The sequence below is a fragment of the Osmerus mordax genome, chromosome 24 (genome assembly GCF_038355195.1).
Source record: "Osmerus mordax isolate fOsmMor3 chromosome 24, fOsmMor3.pri, whole genome shotgun sequence".
NCBI lineage: Eukaryota > Metazoa > Chordata > Actinopteri > Osmeriformes > Osmeridae > Osmerus > Osmerus mordax.
The window spans coordinates 3689615-3709129 of record NC_090073.1 but is presented as its reverse complement, the minus strand read 5'-3'; positions in this window follow the sequence as shown (position 1 = coordinate 3709129).

The window sequence follows — 19515 nt, the reverse complement described above, 5'->3', positions numbered from 1 at the left end:
TGTGTGTGTGTGTGTGTGTGTGTGTGATGAGTTCACGCCTTCCTGAATCATGTAGGAGCTCAATCCACATGGTTGGCTGAGTATTGCAGGGGAGGAAGGCATTTTCGCCTAGTCACAAGCACTATAAGCTATATTTTTACAAACCGTTTATACTGTCCCTCCAACTGACAGGGTCTCCATTGCCTAACCACTAACACTCTCTCTCCCTCTCTCCGTCTTTCTCTCTTTCTCTCTTTCTCTATTTCTCTCTTTCTCTGCTAAATGAATACATTATAACTAATGTAAGAAGCCTATCGGGCCTCTGATAGGGTGACTTTGTGAATGTCACTGTTTTATACCAATTTTTTACTTAAACACCATTTCTATCCTAGATTCAGCTAAAATTACACCACTGTGAGAAAACTTCCAAAGACATTTAGTCATTTAGCAGACAAATTCGATGACGTATCCAAGATGCTGAGTTCAGCTGGATGTACAGCTAAACTCTGCTAGATACAGCAGGGGGTCTCTCCCTGTTCCTACCAGGTTCTGTGATGACAGCTTGACTCTGCATATTTAAAGCCCTTCATTTCTCGCTCAGCTCCCAGACAGATGCTCCCCAGAGAGGAGCGGCTCGCGGGATCCTGACAGGGCCCTCTCAACACAGCTAGAGAAGAGAGACTTGCATGAGCCTGACAGGGCCCCCTCTCGCTCTCTCTTTGTCTCTCTCTCTCTCTGTTTCGCTCTTTGACTCTCTCTCTCTCTCTCTCTCTCTCTCTGAGAGCCCACACTAACAGGACTGTCCCCATTGAAAAGCTGGTGACCCATGGTCGGCGGTTGGCTGTCGTGGCATGAGCGAGCCCTGTCTGGTGAGGGGGGTCTGGCCCTGAATGTCAATCTCCCACTGGTCCCTGGCCGAGACCCAGCCAGGAAATAATGGACCACACCAAGACCTATTCAGCTGCTCCAGGATTAGACCTGGAGCAGCTGTAGGCATGCATGTAGGAGGATAAGATAGAAGGAACAATACTTACTTCCTCCCCTCCACCAACCACAAAACCGGCCATCTCTACATTCCGTCTGCCTGCTTGAGTCTTTCCGACAGAATCAGCCTGGTGAGGCTGGCTGTGCTGACTATCCAGTTCCCTGTAATGCAGTATGCAGTGTGTGTGTGTGGCTGGAGATGTTGGGTTCGACTGTAGAGACCAGGCACACACCATTGAGTGAGCACAGACAGCCCTTAGCTCCAATTTGGATCACGCTGCCTATATCCCACTTCAGTCTTTTCCATGCACTTGAGCATCAGTCCAGAGTATCTCTCATGCTCACTTCTGGCCAAGCACGCCCATGTTTTAAAAGCTCCAAGGTCTCTGTTGGTGCTCGAACCACAGTGGTTCAGACCAGTCAGTGTCTTACGAGGAGCTACTGGCAGCTATGGGCGCAGGTTGAAGTTAGCCCATGATAGACAGATGGTTCATCCAATTCCCTGCCAAGTTTTGAAAGTGCCAGCCCTTTTCCAAACAGTTGCCAAGGACGACTTCCCGGATGGGCATGTGTAACGAACCATTTTGGCGAGGCAGGCGAGTGGACGACATGAAAAGAGACGGAAATAACCGCCCCCAGGACCAACTGGAGAGGTGTGTGAGGTGAGGACTGAGAGGTGAAACCACGCCCTGGATGCAGAAGTGCAGAGAGTAGCAGCAGCAACACTCCCGCCACACTTCACACCCACTCTGCAGCCTGGAGTCGGCGTCTTCCCCTCCTCCCTTGTCTTCCTGCCAGGCAGCCGGCTCTCGGATCCACCAAAGCGAGGGTTTTTCTTTTTGTTGAAAACGCCAGGGTTTGTTTGCAATGCAGCGCTCTGCCACTCAGAGATCTTCCTTAGACTGAAGGTCAGGGATGAGGCTAGGATGTGGAATTGGTTCATAACTAGTTTTCGGAATAAACAAACACATCCGCATTGTCCAAAACAGAAACAAAAGGAACAGATGCGCCCCTTGTAGACACTAGCTCCTGTACCTCTAAGCACTACACAACTTTAAAGGGGTTCAGGGGTTCAAGACTATGGGAATTGTTGAGGTAACTGGAGGAGTACGTATCTTATGACGTGTTTGCACAGGGAGGCTTGCAATCAGAATAATTTATATATTTTTTAATTATTATGTTTTTGGGGGGGGATTATTTAAACAAGTATGAACAGAACTCCCGTTTGGCAGTGATAGGCTAAGATCTGTTCTGAAGAACTATGAGGACGTCATTGCCTCTGTTGAACAGACTGTGTTCATAAAACCCGGAACTATCTGCTGCCCAACACATTCTACTGGACATTTCCACTAAAACGACAATCCATTATGTTCCATTCTCCCTCTCTACCCAGTGATACGTCTCATGTTTCCAAATGCATGAGTTTGTGAGTGGGTGGTGTTACTGTGGGGTTATTCATAGTGAGCTTGTGCCAGCTGACCAGACATAGAAAGACTGGAGGAATATAGATGCAGCACAGCTGTGGTGATATTATGCAAGATCCATAGTATGTAGCCCATACTGTATATCTGGAATGTAATATAGCATATAATGTACGCTCTGGATAAGAGTGTCTGCTAAATTACTAAATGTAATATATACTGTACATATATGCCATACTAGACATTTTAGTTGTGTAGTTTAAATGAGGCAGGGTACCAACGACCGGCTAGGGAAATTAAGCTGCAATTGAACCTCGCTAAAGCATGAACCGCTGCAGAACAATGAATAAAACAATCATCACTAACAACAAAGGATTCACAGGACTCTCATCATTATTTAACTATTTATAGCGCCACCAACCCTCGAGAGCTGTCTCAAATCGTTGCCCTGGAAAGTTGCGGCATATTTATTCCCAGTTACAGTTCAATGATTGCTAAAATAAATAGCCACAGTTTCCCCGAGGCACATATGTAACTTTTGTAGCAAATTAGAGGATGCAACATGTCACCCCCCCCCCCCCCCACACACACACACACACACACACCTTATTAATTATGTACCAGCGGCAGTCTAATGAGAAACTGGCTAGTGTTCGGCGCTAAACGCTAACATGTAGACGTGAGCAATGCCGTTAATGTGAGGATAATCCAGCGCATTCGTCAACCGGCGGCCCGACTGGCCCGGCTCTGCTCATTACGCCACCTCTCACACCACGGGCACTGCCAGGTCATTTAGCTAAGCTCCGCACCCCGTCTTCATTTTCATCTGTCAGAGTGACATGCTTCGTCGGCCCATTATGTGACCCTACAGTATAGAGATCTCCTGCTGGTTAATGATACAGAACGGACACACCGAACCCGAGCTTTTAAAAATACATTGCGTATCGTTCTCCGAGACCTCCTCTGTCGCCCGCCTCGTTCTTGAGATAGGATGGATGTAACACAACAGCATGTACGGTAGGCCTAGTCAGAGAATTATCTGGCTATACTAAAACAACCCCACATTCTCCTCACCAAACTCTTACGCTATGAACGTTTCCTGGTGGGACTTGCCTTAAGCTTTTGTGCTTGGTTGAGGAGGAGGTGTTTGGGGAGAAGGGGGTAGGGAGGGGAGCTGTCAGTTGAAGTTGAAGCGGAGTGCGCAGCTCCACCAGAATTTTAATCGTGTCGCTCTTCGTTTGACATCAAAGTTGGGGAAACCAGGCCAAGATGGCTGTGTCATGTTTACCTTCTCTGTGAGCTGGAAGTTTGTTTACGCACACACCTTTCGAAGAGGAAGCCATTTTGACACGTCGAACTCTCTGTGCTCCAGGCTGTGTTTCCTCTGCGTAACCTAGAAACACAACAGAACTGAACGGGGAGGAGTGGCCACGAGGGAAATGTTCTTCTGGAAAAGTTAAGCAAACTCCAAGTTCAGCCAGCGTGAGCTACAAATGAGGATACCTTAATGCCGATTTGTAAGATTTTCAAACTCCTAGATAATTCAGGGGAAAATTTGAATGTAGAAATGTCTTCAGTTGTGCCTCATTAAAGTGAAAGGCTCACGGACAGATAGCCGGTTATTAAATTTAATATTACTGTAGGATAGCAATGTCTTCAAATCTATTCTGGAATAACCACGAAAGTTGTCTCCGGTCTGAAGTCCTTTCCCCCAGCTGCAGAGAACGGGGGGTAGCTGTGTCAGAGGATACCTGGGGTTTTTGGTTCTGTCTGGTGCAGCAGCAGTGTTACTGCAGGGAGTCAGGTGGCTGAGCGGTGAGGGAATCGGGCTAGTAATCCGAAGGTTGCCAGTTTGATTCCCGGTCATGCCAACTGACGTTGTGTCCTTGGGCAAGGCACTTCACCCTACTTGCCTCGGGGGAATGTCCCTGTACTTACTGTAAGTCGCTCTGAATAAGAGCGTCTGCTAAATGACTAAATGTAAATGTACTGTGGCTGATGCCTGGGTCTTAATGTGTCGGAGGCACCACCGGCTCATCTGCTCCAGTTAGTCCCTTCTGACTGCTGGGGAAGGCCCAGCTGGAGCAGGCAGATAGCAGCCTTCTGGAAGGATCCTATCTGGGAGGCATTGCTAGCGCACAGGCCACTGAGATAGGCATACGTTTGAGTAAAGAAGTGTGTAATGAAAATGGATGAATGATCTGTGCGAGTGTATTTACCAGCTTGACAAATTGTGCGCGTAAGGGGTGGGGGGGGGCGGGTGGGGGTGCGTTGGTCTGCTTCACTCTTTTAGGGTATGTCAGAGTCTCTTTAGATAGACTCAACCGTCTCACCGTGCATCATTCTGAATGCGACCAATCACAGAGCAGTGTCAAAGTCTGTCCATGTCTCTGTTTCTAGTTGGATTCTGAGAAAAGAAGAAAATCAAATCTATCTCAAGGGTTGACTCTGTTTACTTGTTTATTAAGTCGAATTTGGGCACAGGCCGCTGACTTTGAATACATTTACATTTTTACATTTAGTCTTTTAGCAGACGCTCTTATCCAGATCAACTTACTAGAATAACACTAGTGCTGTGCCTGTTCTTATTTCTCGCAAACTGCCGAAAGAACTTCATGCTCCACCCTGCACATCATTGGGTCCTGAGCGACACACCTGGAGAATTAGATGGGCAGTGCCCGTTTGAAAGAAAAACCTTTGTGATCTGGTAAAAGGGGAGGAGCGAGTCTGCCACGTTAGCCTAGAAAGTGGCTCTAACGCTCTGGGCAACACGGGTTTAGACGTTGAATCAATCAGCCCATCACTCTGTAATAGACTTATTTACCATTGATCCCCTGACACGCTCTCAGAGGGAGGCTGAACAACTGGACCTTGAAGGGAGGGAGGGAGGCGAGAGAGGAGGAAATTGAGGAAAGGAGGGAGAGGAATGGAGGGAGGGAGCAATGGGAGGGAGAGAGGGTGAAATTGAAGAATATAGGGAGGGAGAGAGGGAGGGAGTCTCTTGTTTCTGGCAGCTAATAACCACATGTGGGCTGAAGCCGAAACAGTCTTCTTGTTATGGCTGCAGCAGCCCGCAGCGGTGGGCTTTGACCGCATCAGCAAGGCTGACTCCGTGTTTGTTTTGTGTCGGTGCTCTCGCTGCGAGGCCCCGCACCCAGTCTGCGAACCATCAGTCGCTGCTATAGTTTCCAGATCCGTGTGCGCGTCCGGGTCCTCGCGGATAACAGCAATGAAGATCACGATCGTTCGGGAAGTAAGACTCCCGATCGACCGTCGGGTCACCGGCGTTTTGATTCATCGCGCCGCGTACAACTTTCTTTCCTGATGAACTGTTCTTATTGTGATCTCCTCCAGCGATGCTCCAGCGAGGAACAACCTTCCAAGCGAATCCCCCCCCCCCCCCCGTCCCCCGCGTCCCCCGCGTGGCTCTCCCCTGCCAAAGCGTGCCAGAGCAGCGGTCCCCAGAGCGATCCTGTCAGAGACAGGAAGTGCGCTCCAGACTGCGCTGCCTGATACCATCGAGCGGTGCCCAGGTGGAGAGTAGTGGCCGGCGGAGCTGTCAGCGGGCGAGCGGGGGGGCCATGCCAGCAGGCGCAGCAGATAGACGGACGAGGCGACGTTCCCCCAACTCGCTCTGGATAAGAGCGTCTGCTTAAATGACTAAATGTAACTCCCTCCCTCCTTCCTTTCTCCTCCATACCTCTCTCCTCCTCCTTCGCTCATTCCTCCCTCCCTTCTTCCACCTCCCTTCCTCCACCCGCCCTTCCTCTTTCCTTCCTCCTCCCTTCATTCTCCCTCCCTCTTGTCTTCCTCCATCCTTGCCCCTCTCCCCTCCTCCTCACTCCCTCCTTCCTCACTCCCTCTTCCCTCTCCTTCACCAAATGCTCGACTCACTGACATTTTAACTACAGCTCTCGGATGGAGCCGTTCCATTGGTTAATTATACACCACTCTAGATGTACCTCCCTCCATCCCTCCTTCCCTCGCTTCTTTACCCCTCCCTCCCTCCATCACTCTGTTTGTCCTCCAAACTCCTCCAGGGAGCCAAACATGTCGTTGAGGACTCCATCTCCCAGAAGCCCTAGAGCGTGCCCTCACTGCCCCCAAATGGACCTGGGGCTGCCACTCTCCCAGGCCCTGTAGTCCTTTGTCCCGGGAACCATGGTAACGTCTTTCGTAACCTCCACTTCCTCAGACAGCGTGGAGATCTTCGGAGGGGAGTCATTTACAACAAGACTCATAGCGGCGCTCTGAGAGATTACGTGGTTGCCATGCCAACAGTACAACGCAGTGCTGTGGGTTGAGAGCGAGGTGGGATTTGCCTCTGCGTGTGATGTAACATGGCCACCTGAGTCCAGTGGGGGGGGGGGGGGGGTGTCAGAGACAGTGACACATCTGATAGGTTGTCTCTAGCTATTGTAGAAGGAGAAGGCAGTGAAGCAGGTAGGAGACAGTGGAGGGTGGAGGAGACAGTGGAAGGTGGAGGAGGTAGGAGACAGTGAAGCAGGTAGGAGACAGTGGAGGGTGGAGGAGGTAGGAGACAGTGAAGCAGGTAGGAGACAGTGGAGGGTGGAGGAGGTAGGAGACAGTGGAGGGTGGAGGAGGTAGGAGACAGTGGAGGGTGGAGGAGGTAGGAGACAGTGGAGGGTGGAGGAGGTAGGAGACAGTGGAGGGTGGAGGAGGTAGGAGACAGTGGAGGGTGGAGGAGGTAGGAGACAGTGGAGGGTGGAGGAGGTAGGAGACAGCTGATGGAGGAGAAGGGGGGGATTGTGTGCCGGCAGTAGCTCTTCTCTAGCAGATATGGGGGAGGAGGGGGTGGATCAAACTGTCTTATCGGGTCCAGCTCTGTGCCTGGGGGAGGGGGGGGGTGCAGATAGCATGGTGGGAGGAGCCAAGGTCAGAGCAGACAGCAGACGTCCAGTGCCAACGACACCCCCCTCAAACCTCCCCCCTCCTCCAGAGCAGGGAGATCACAGAGCCACGAGCGACCTTCCCTCACTCTCCCTCGACTGATCTCCTTGTCCGTGTCCTGGACTGACGTGCATGCTAAAGAGGCGGTCCTGGGGGTCAAGGACAGCAATATCTACCGGCCGTGTCTGCGTGTGTCTGGCGTGTGGCTGGCGTGTGGCTGGCGTGTGGCTGGCGTGTGGGTGAAGCTGTACTGACGCTCAGAGGGCCGGCTAAGTCACACACCTGGCTCACGAGATACCCGCCGTTGTCTTTCAACACCTTTAAAGCCAGCCGTGTGTGGGGGTAGAGAGACTGTCGCTCGGATTCTCAGACTCCCCAGGGTGGAGGGGAGGGGGGGCGGGGGGGAGCTGGGTCACACCCATGACTGGATGAGTCATAACGGTTTAATAGCTTCTCAAGGGGAAGATTGTGAGCTGCTCTCACACACACACACACATGCATGGGGGCTGGGCTGGCGGGTGTGTGTGGGTGTGTGAGAGCGGGGGGGGGGGGGGGGGGGGTATGTGCAGGACTCTGGTCTGGCTAGTGCCGCCGGGGAAAAACAGGAACTGTCATCATTGTCCTCCCTTCATCTCTCTTACTTATTCCCTCCTTCCTCGACCTCGCCATCATCTATATCACTCATATTGTCTCCTCCCTGTGCTCTCTCTCTATCTCTCTCTCTCTCCCCCTCTCCCCCCGCATGGTCAGTCTCTCCAGCCCTAGTACCACCTGCAGTCTAGTAGGAACGAGGTCTACATTACCTCAGTTATTCGGATTCGTCGCTTACCGTTACGTGTTCCGTGTTTGTCGTCGCCTCGCAAAAGAAGTTGAAGGGTGTCAACTCCACCGACAGAAGATAGAACACTGTTTGTTTTTTTGGATCCGACCCACCGGGCCTTGCCTATCAACAAGACAGCATGACTGACATGTCTAGTCTGAACCAATACTGAAGCTTAGCGGTGCTTTGCTCATAGACTGACAGGGGAGCCCAGAGGGAGCAACGACCTACAGGCGGGTCACACCTGTACAGTTTAAAGAGCCAAGCCTTCCAGTGTGTTCGGTAAGTTAGGAACCTCCAATGTCCATCGGAGTCCTTCTTACCAAGCTCACAGGCAGTTTGGGCTGAGATATTCTAGAGAAGGTTCCTCTCTGGCGACGGGGGAACATCTTGATCTGGAGACACTCCTCTGACGGGTATCTTCCAGGAGTGACAGCGAGCCACACTAGCCAGCTGTACGGAAGGGATCTGTATTGATTCGTGGCTACAGAAGCTGTCATGGAGTCAATCCCACTGAGGTCTCCGTCGCAGGTTCAGCACCTATTGCAGTCAGGCGTGACTGGTCTGATAGTGGAGACACGTCCTGGTGGTAGCTCAGTCCTGGTCAGGGTGACACTCAGAGCAGAGAGGATCCCAGTGTGAGGGAGCTGGAGATGCTCTCCGAGGTTGGGAGAATGAAGATGCAGCAAAACTCCCTCACCAACTCATTAAGACTGGGCAGCTGTTCCCGTGGACGGCGCCCAGATTCCACCATCACCACTCGGACGGTCAATGACAGATGCTACCAGGCCTCTTTGTCATGCAGGAGAGATTGTGCTTTCACAGACTCACTGCAGCTAACGGCAATTTGGCTAGCTATGCATTCGGAGTGCTGACACTTATTGTATTAATGCAAAGCAAAACAAGTGATTACTATGTGCTTGTGCGTGTACGTGTGGGTGTGAGTGTGTGTGTGTGTGTGTTGGATGGGACAGATGGGGTTGGAGTTTCAGCATCTGTTTCCTCCACTGTCTGGCCCATTCCCATTTTGTGTGTGTGTGTGTGTGTGTCTGCGTGTGTGTGTGAGAGAGGATGTTTTTATGTGTTGTGTGTGGGTGTGTGTTTGCAGGTGCTCCATACCTTAGCCCAGGTCCGCCACCCCCCCCCCCCCCACACACACACACACACACACACACACACTCCCTAACAACGGCATGTCACACTGAGGATACTAATTGCTTGTCTTTCCTTTCCTCATAAACAACATAACCTGTCATTATGCAAATGTGCACTTTGGAATATTTGTCCTGCGACTTTGTGTCGCGCGCATACATATCAGTACTGACACCCGGGAAATGTCAGGAGATTCATCACCGTGTAGGAGTCTTATTAGACGGTGAGAGGACCACAGTCTTGCTATTGGTGTCCTAACCTACCATCCATCTCAATAGTAATACTGATGTATGCATGTCCGCTGCAGACTTGACACCTGCTAGTGTTCTACAATCAGGTTAAAGCAATGAGACGTCGACAGGCCACGATGCAACACTGGATTGTCAACGGACCAGGTCACAACACTGACTCGTCTACAGACCAGGTCACAACACTGACTCGTCTACAGACCAGGTCACAACACTGACTCGTCTACAGACCAGGTCACAACACTGACTCCTCTACAGACTAGGTCACAACACTGACTCGTCTACAGACCAGGTTACAACACTGACTTGTCTATAGACCAGGTTCCAACACTGACTCGTCTACAGACCAGGTTCCAACACTGACTCGTCTACAGACCAAGTCACAACACTGACTTGTCTACAGACCAGGTTCCAACACTGACTTGTCTACAGACCAAGTCACAACACTGACTCATCTACAGACCAGCTTCCAACACTGACTTGTCTACAGACCAAGTCACAACACTGACTCATCTACAGACCAGGTTCCAACACTGACTCATCTACAGACCAAGTCACAACACTGACTCATCTACAGACCAGGTTCCAACACTGACTCATCTACAGACCAAGTCACAACACTGACTCATCTACAGACCAGGTTCCAACACTGACTCATCTACAGACCAAGTCACAACACTGACTCATCTACAGACCAGGTTCCAACACTGACTTGTCTACAGACCAGGTTCCAACACTGACTTGTCTACAGACCAGGTTCCAACACTGACTCGTCTACAGACCAGGTTCCAACACTGACTCATCTACAGACCAGGTTCCAACACTGACTTGTCTACAGACCAAGTCACAACACTGACTCATCTACAGACCAGGTTCCAACACTGACTCATCTACAGACCAAGTCACAACACTGACTCATCTACAGACCAGGTTCCAACACTGACTTGTCTACAGACCAGGTTCCAACACTGACTTGTCTACAGACCAAGTCACAACACTGACTCATCTACAGACCAGGTTCCAACACTGACTTGTCTACAGACCAGGTTCCAACACTGACTTGTCTACAGACCAAGTCACAACACTGACTCATCTACAGACCAGGTTCCAACACTGACTTGTCTACAGACCAGGTTCCAACACTGACTCGTCTACAGACCAGGTTCCAACACTGACTCATCTACAGACCAGGTTACTAGACGTTAGTTGTGTTTCCAGTGTTGGTGTCAGTCCCTTGATCCCCAAGTGGGTTTATACAGTCCTGATTACATCTACATGAAAGCACATTTCAAACAAAAGCTATCTAATTACATCTAAAAGAAGTAATTTGCAACTGAATAAATTGAAATAAATAAACATTAGCAAACTCTATTAACCTTACGTGTCAGCAATTTCAAAACTATCAATCATCATTTTAATAGGTTTGGGATTTGCTATAATAATGAAACCACTTTACCACATCTGAACAAGTGTGGCTACAGGGCTTAAAGAAACGCTAAACTATAGAGGAGTTCTAGCCACTCCCCCCAGCCTCCTAGCCTTCTCCCAGCCTTGATCAGTCCTTCAGCCCCTCAGCCTCTAATAGCCACTTAGCCTCTAACAGTCCCCCAGCCTCTAACAGTCCAACAGCCTCTAACAGTCCCCCAGCCTCTCACAGTCCCCCAGCCTCTAACAGCCCCCAGCCTCTCACAGTCCCCCAGCCTCTAACAGCCCCTTAGCCTCTAACAGTCCCCCAGCCTCTCACAGTTCCCCAGCCACTAACAGCCCCTTAGCCTTTACACAGTCCCCCAGCCTCTCACAGTCCCTCAGCCTCTCACAGTCCCCCAGCCTCTCACAGTCCCCCAGCCTCTCACAGCCCCCAAGTCTCTCAGCCTCTACCAGCCCCTTAGCCTCTACCAGCCCCCAGCCTCTAACAGTCCCTCAGCCTCCATTCATGTCAACCTCTGTCTGTGCTTTAATAACAGAAGAGATTCTCTCACTTTATCTTTCTCTGTTTGTTTGGCCCACTTGTCCACCAAGACTAGGAAAAAGAAGAGCGGAAATGTTCTTTTTGATAAAATGTGTTTGTGCATTTCTAATAATGAACTGGTACCCCCCAATGAACCCTCCGAAATTAGCAAACACCAGGACAACAAGCCACACAAGTGTCTACCGCACATCTAAAGAAAACAGCGTTCATAATTCCACATGAAGAAACTGTGGACGTGCCAGCTCGTAGATAGGAAATATGTTTCATTCCTGCTACTAGCCAATGTTTATCTGCTGCAGTAAGGGCATCAAAGGAAAACATCATTGAATATCAAAAGAATATAATTGGATATTGATTGACAAAATGGCTGCCATCACAGTATCTCTGTGTAGCTCCTTCTGTGTTTTCACACAGAATGGAATAAAGAGAAAGGAATAAGCCCACATCAGTGTTCCGAGGTCTCCTCTCTTATCTACAGGGAGGTGGAGGGGGCCTGATGACTCAGGGTGCTTTCCCTCTGCGTGTGTTTGTGTTTGTGTGTGTGTGTGTGTGTGTGTGTGTGTGTGTGTGTGTGTGTGTGTGTGTGAGTGAGTGAGTGAGAGAGAGAGAGAGAGAGAGAGAGAGAGAGAGAGAGAGAGAGAGAGAGAGAGAGAGAGGGAGAGAGAGAGAGAAATCGAAAAAAGAGACTGACAGAATGAGAGAAAGAGAGAGTTTGTGCGCATGCGTGGACTTGGGAGCCTGTGCTTTTCGGTGTGTGCGTATGAGTATGTTCCCCAGATCTGCCTGCTGCCTTCATTAGGATTCTGTACACCACGCTGACAAACAGGAGGAAGTGAAGAGGAGATTCTCACCACCTCTTTTCTTTCCTATTGTTCTCTCTCTCTCTTTATGCTCCTCTTCCCTCTCTCTTTCTTTGGGCTCACCTTCGCTCACTGTCTCTCTCTGCTCACCTTCGCTCTCTCTCCCTATTTCTTATTGCTCTCATTGCACTCTCTCGGTCTCTTGTTAAGGCACTGACAGGAAAGTCCTGTTTATCCTGACAGACTACTCTCTCTTTGACTTGAACCTGCACCAGCCCTGGATAGAACCTGTACTAAATCAGCACTAGGTAGAGCCTGTGCTAAGCCAGGATGAGGTAGAAACTGTACTAAACCAGCCCTACATAGAACTGGTATGGAACCAGCCCTACGTAGAACTGGTATGGAACCAGCCCTACGTAGAACTGGTATGGAACCAGCCCTACGTAGAACTGGTATGGAACCAGCCCTACGTAGAACTGGTATGGAACCAGCCCTACGTAGAACTGGTATGGAACCAGCCCTACGTAGAACTGGTATGGAACCAGCCCTACATAGAACTGGAACCGATTCACACACCCACTGTCCAAGCTAACCACCCTCCACAGTATAGCGTTTTGCCCTGCCAGACATCTGCTGGAGCATAAAAGAAACTAACTCCAGCATGAACTACTAAACATCAGTTCTACAAACACATCATTTATTTACTTCCCAAAACCACAGTCTTCTCTGGCTCTCCTTACACTGAACATGTCTAATGAAGGGATTAACATTTCAAAGAGAAGGAGAACCAGCATTGATGATTCAAGCAATTCACGGATAGGAGAAGCTACCTTTAATCAAGAATCTTGCGTGTGATGAAGCTGTTTGTTCCTCCTCACTCAGCGTTTGCAGGGAACGCTATAAAATCTTGCTTCGTTGTCACGCTGACACAAAATGTTTGAGTTTCAGTTCAGCTTTGCCCAGCCTCTACATAGATAGGCTACAATCCTCCAACGCAAGGGTTTAAAAAAACGGTTTTATGAAGCAAGAATATGATCGAGGGTCAAATAGGTAAGAGCTGGCTTGGACCTTCTCAGGACTTGGGATCGTTTAGAAGAATTGTGTTCTCGTGCTGAGGGGTCGGAGGTCATAGGGGACGATGACGGAAGGACCAGTTCCTCAGAAGAGTTCATTAAGCCTTGAAGTTGGCAGAGCACAACTTAGATTAATGGAAAGGTCCTTCCTTAACCCTTGTGTTATCTTCGGGTCATTCTGAAAAGTGAAGCATTTTCTTTTAACTGTCGGGCTGTCTCAGACCCCCCACATTGGAATGGTTAAAAGAAAATTATTTTTATTTGTTTTTGTGTGACCCGAAGGAAGCACGAGGGTTAAAACAAATGCACGAAGGCAGCTACAGTCAAATCAGTTGTAGGCCCAATGATCACGATGACAGCATGATCAAAGATGTTGTTTTGATTTGGGACAACCTAAAAAGAAAACCCTTACATCTCCCTATGAGTGACAGCGCCTTCATCACCTCGGCGACAGCAAAAGGCCTAGCGACATCCTTCACCTATTGGTTCTGAAGGATCCAGAGATGGCGTTTCATCTCACCCTCCTATCATCGTCTCACTCTGTTCTGTATGTGTGTGTGTGAGTTTCCTGTTCAGACATCTTAAAAAACGTCCGTTTAAAAATAGACCTTCATTCATGGAGACTGGGCTCCCCTTCAGTGGTGTGGCTCATGTTTCTGAGAGGACTTTGAACTGGACATCCTCAGACGGTTGGCTGGGTAGTTCAGAGGAGAGAGCAGGGACCGGTGGAGCTGAAGGGGTTGGGGGGTTGGTTGGAGTGGGGGGGTGTGGTGCGGAGTTGGGGGGGGTGGGGTGTAGGAGGGATTATGGGGAAGGGGGGGGGGGTGCATATGTGATGTTATTTCTCTGTCTAGTCATGTGGTGCCAAGGAAATGCTGATGCTCCGGAGAGAAGATGAGAATCCTTTTTTACACAACACGTACACCCACACACTTCTATCCCTCCTCCTCCTCCTCTAGATTCATCCCTTCTTCCTCTCCTCCAGTGATCTATGGCCCCAGATGAGCCAGGCAGAGGACCCAGTATTGCAGACAGGAGCCAGTGGAGCGGAGAGCAGGACGTCTCTCTCCCCGGAGGCTGACAGACGCCTAAAGGCCACCGCACACGGCGGGCGAGCGATGCCCCTGGAGGCCATGCTGCTCCGAGCATGGATGAGTTACTATACGTGAATTAAAAGTACCCCCCCGCTATCGTCTTCCAAGCCCTCTCGGAACTTCTGCTAGTCGGCTCCCGTGACGTTAAGTGTGTACGGGATATTGTTGGCGTGCTGTTGACACAGATAAGCCTACACCACATTTAGCTAGTCAGCTTTTAATGTTTCGAGGAAGAAACAAAGAAAGACTGATGACGAAGCGTTTCGGATCGCTTTTAGATTTGAAAAATGTTCAAGGACGGGGGGTGGGGGGATAATGGAGTCAGTTCCATTTTGAATACATAGGTGGGATTGTCGTTTTCTGCCTCAGTAGTTCTACTTCAATATATACACCTCCCTGCTGCATATTTCTTTATGATGTGGATGTCGCATCGCCTCGAAAATACAAGTGACGCCGTTCCTATCCAGGCGACAGCGACAGATCGCTGTGCCATTCACTAAAACGGAAACGATAATATTTTGTTGGGTCGCCTGTGAATAATCTGCTGTGTGTGGTGATCTCAACACAACAGCTGGCCAATTAAAACCGCTCGTGTTAAAAACAAGTGTGTAGCTACCAACACCCCCCCCCCACTCCCCCCCCTCTCGGCTTCTAAGGAGACCAGCGAGCCAACAGGCAATTCCGCCTCTTTTTCCCCCAGTAAAAGCAAGTGGGATAATTGACTTTTGGGCCGGTTTCAAGCCATGGAAACCTACGACAGGAAAGGGCAACTCCTTATCCAGGTGTACTGGGTGCTCTAACAGAACAGGATGTGATGCAGTACGTTGCAGCCCTTAAGAGTCTGAGTGACGCATCACAACGAATCAGGACATCCTGGAGTTGATAGAGCTTCTTTTTTTTTCACGGCACCGCAAATGTGTCTGCAGTTTTACCGTTCATCCACTTATTTGACTTACCGGCTGATTGGAGCAGTAATGCCAGGAATACAACGAATAGGTCGAAAATGTTCCCCCAGGACTCTCTCTCTCTCTCCCTCTCCCTCTCTCCCTCTGCCTCTGCCCACTTTCCACATTAGAATCAAACTGGAAGGGGTTGAGAGCATTAAGGTACAATATGAGTGACAGTGCCTTCATCACCTAGGCAACAGGCCTAATGACATCCTTCACCTATTGGTTCTGAAGGATCCAGAGATGGCGTTTCATCTCACCCTCCTATCATCGTCTCACTCTGTTCTGTGTGTGTGTGTGTGTGTGTGTGTGTGAGTGTCCTGTTCAGACACCTTAAAAAAAACGGCAGTTTAAAAATAGACCTTCATTCATGGACTCGGCTCCCCTTCAGTGGTGTGGCTCATGTTTCTGAGAGGACTTTGAACTGGACATCCTCAGACGGTTGGCTGGGTAGTTCAGAGGAGAGAGCAGGGACCGGTGGAGCTGAATACAACAAATCGGTCGAAAGAGTTCCCTCACTCTCTCTGTCTCTCCACGCTTCTCTCTCTCTCTCTCCGACCACTTTCAACGTTAGGATCAAACTGGAAGTGGTTGAGAGCATTAGGGTGCAATATGTCCAGGCGAGGTGTGAAAATACACAAAAGGGGCACCGGGTAACAAGCTTGTTTGTGTGGACAGGGCAGCTGGTGTGTGTCTGAGCCCTGACGTCAGACAGAAACCACTTCTAACACTCTGGGTTTACATTTACATTTAATCATTTAGCAGACGCTCTTATCCAGAGCGACTTACAGTAAGTACAGGGACATTCCCCTGAGGCAAGCAGGGTGAAGTGCCTTGCCCAAGGACCCAACGTCAGTTGGCATGACCGGGAATCGAACTGGCAACCTTCGGATTACTAGCCCGATTCCCTCACCGCTCAGCCACCTGACTCCCTTTTTACAGTCCTGAAGACTCTAAAATGTGTTAAATTAAGTCACTAAGCCACAAAAGCCACAAAGCGAGGGAGAGAGAACAGGGTAGAGAGAGAGGGGGACGGAGATGAAGTCAAAAGGCAGGGGGTGGGGAAGAGAGGTGGACAAATGGAGAGGGGCCTACTGTGCAAGGGAGAGGGGGGAACGAGAGCCCACGGAAGAAAAAGAGAAAAGGAACACATTTTAGAGGCAGGAACAGAGACGGAAAGAGAGAGAGAGGAAGTTAAGGGATGAGAATAAGGAGAGGGAGGGTAGAGACGGGAGGAAAGATTCCAGACATGAATATGGATTTTGGGCAGGAGAGAGGCGCGCTGAGCCGAACCAAGGAGAGTTTCTCAGCTGCCAATGCAGCCTAAAAATAGACACACACTGAAGCTGACAGTTCGGTCTCCTATGCTGTGAGGAACTGGAGCTTAGAGGAAGACGTGTGTGTGCGTCTCTCCTCGTGTGTGTGTGTGTGTGTGTGAATATGTGCTTGTCTCTCTCCCTCTCTGTGTATGTGAGCACTATTGAAGGAAGCTAGGGAAGTGTGTCAAGTTTGTAACGAGCTCAGGAACAGAGAGAGAGAGGGGGAGAGAGAGAGACAGAGAGAGGCTGCTGAAAGTACAATTGAGCCGCTATCACACAAGCAGCGACGCTGCCGTCTGGCCAGCGGTTTGTCACAGCGTCCAGCTGTTCGATAACTCCTCCAAATCACCCGGAGAACAGCTGGCTCACTTGGAACCCAGCACATGGCTACATGTCTGGTTTTTTTTCCCCTGCACATTTTCACAGACCAATGACGATTTTCCATTGCGAGAATGGTTGAGAAAGACTGGCTAGGTTTAGGAGAGGGAGGGGGTGGCACACAGCACACCTGAAGGAGCACGGGGCCTCGCAGGGGAGGCCTCCCCCCCTGGGGAGACTACCTGTACTGAGGCAACAGGAGAGGAGGAGAGAGAGGAGGAGGAGAGGGGAGGAGAGTGGAAGAGGAGAGGGACAAAGGGGCTAAATCCCCTTTGCCGACTCCCTGCTCAGTCCAAGATCCAAACTGAGCAACCAATTATACCTCTCCTCAACTCTCCTCTCATCTCCTGTCCTGTCTCCCATGCGGGTCTGCTCAGCTCTTTATTGATCGGCTCCGTCCTCTACCCGCAAGTGGTGCTGACAGGGAAACGGGGCCGGCCCACGGGCGCATCCCAATAGTCCACAGCGGCTTCCTCTACCTGCAGTGGTGCAAGTGTGAAGTGGAGTACGGTGGTTCTCGGAAGTCAACAGTGGACCCCTCACCTGAACAGTCCGGACAGTGCCGTCGTGCATCTAGGATTTCACAGTGGTGCGGTTAAGGAAAATGGACCTGATGTAGACTATTAAAGCCCACCAAAATAGAGAGAGGGAGGGCCTGAAGTGCCCCTCCCCTCTTCTCCTCCCAGAGTCCCACCACAGCAGTGAGACAGACGGACAGGTAGCCTGGAACTGGGTCAGTGAAGCAGGCCGGGATGGAAGGGGGGGGGGGGGGGGGGGGGGGGGAGGGGAGACACAAAAATGTATAACTCATCTTGTGATCTAATTACTGCCTGCGAGGCAGCCGTGAGTTCCCACATCCTCCGCCGCACCTCAGAAGTGATTTGGGTTTTGAACGTGCGCCGGATTCCTCCCGGAGGGTCACCCCGGGCGGCGTCGTTAGTCTGGCCCCGCAGACAACTCCCTGGCAGGGCCCATCCGTCACCCGCGCCAGATCGCCGGCTAATTGCAGCGTGCTAACGCGGCGCTCATCCGCTCACACACCGGAGGGCCGGGTAGGTAGGAACACAGCCGGGGGGGCGCGGGGGGGGGGCGGGAACGCACAAGTAATGAGTCTGTTTCGGCGAGTCTAATCGGAGAGTGAGGGAATCGTGTTCTCCCCCTGTCCCGAGTACTCCGTATAATATCTCTCCGCTCCGTTAATAATTCACCATCGACTTCTCGTTACCACTCTCAAGGCCAAAGGCTCATTAGCATGCTCCACACACACACACTCGTGCTGCCTGGTGGCCACACACACACGCACGCACACTCTCACACTGCTCTGCTGTGCAGATGTAGCTGGTCGAAGGAGAGAGGGGGAACGGAGGAGAGGAAATGGGAGGAGGAGCAGAGGGGGAGGGGGGGGGAGAACACAGAACACAGGGGGGGAAGAGGAGAGAGGAATGACGGCAGACAGAGGAGACATGACGAGCATCGTTTGCTCGCCGCAGAGCCGATTCGGTCCTCGGTCTCTGCGGACGGCAGAGAGACAAAGAAAGAGAGAGGAAAAAGAGAGAGAGTAAGAGAGAGGAGTGGAGCAAGAGAGGGGAAAGGAGACAGGGAAGGAGGGAGAAGAAAGAGAAGGAGGGAGAAGGAGAGAGGAGGAATAAGCCAGACCAGGCGCCAGACAACTGGAGAGAGAGAGAAAGAAAGGAAGAAAACAGAAAGGAGACAGAAAGACACAGGAGAGGGGAGGAGGGAGACCAAAAGAAAGAGGAGAGCCCGTTCCGGCAGAAGAAGGGGTGGAGAAAGCAGAGGGGAAAAGATTGGGAGAGACAAAATAAAGAATCCATTCTTCAGTGTGAGCAATAATAACAACGGTATGCCTAACCCCGATCCACTTCCTCCACCAGGCAGAGTGTGACTTATTACATCTACGCGCTAGTGTGCTGGAGTGCTGCTATCGGAGCCATGAACAGATGCCAGAAGGATTTCGAAAACTGATCAGAAAGGTTAGCTCGGATCTAGGGTCTAATCTTAGCACCCTGGAGGAAGTGCCAGAGGGAAGAACACTGTCCAAAAAGCGGGTCGTTTTGGACAACTCCCACCGCAACCCCCCCACAACATGACTGTAGAACAGTGCAGCACTAGAATGATCACCCCACGGAGTCACAAGTAGTAGGAGTCGTTCCGGCCAGCAGCCACTAGACTCCGTAATGCTTAAACCCTGAGCCGGAACTCTGGCGGTTAAGGCAGGAGTACTGCTGGGGTCACCTTGACCTCAACTGAACCACTCTGGACCATTATCGACGTATTTGACTGTGTCTGCACAGACTGTACGGTTCTGGACGCTGGTGCTTTCTAGATCGGAGCTTTTGGATTATGCATTTTTGTGGATGAAAGGATAGATGGGTGGATGAAAGGATAGATGGGTGGATATA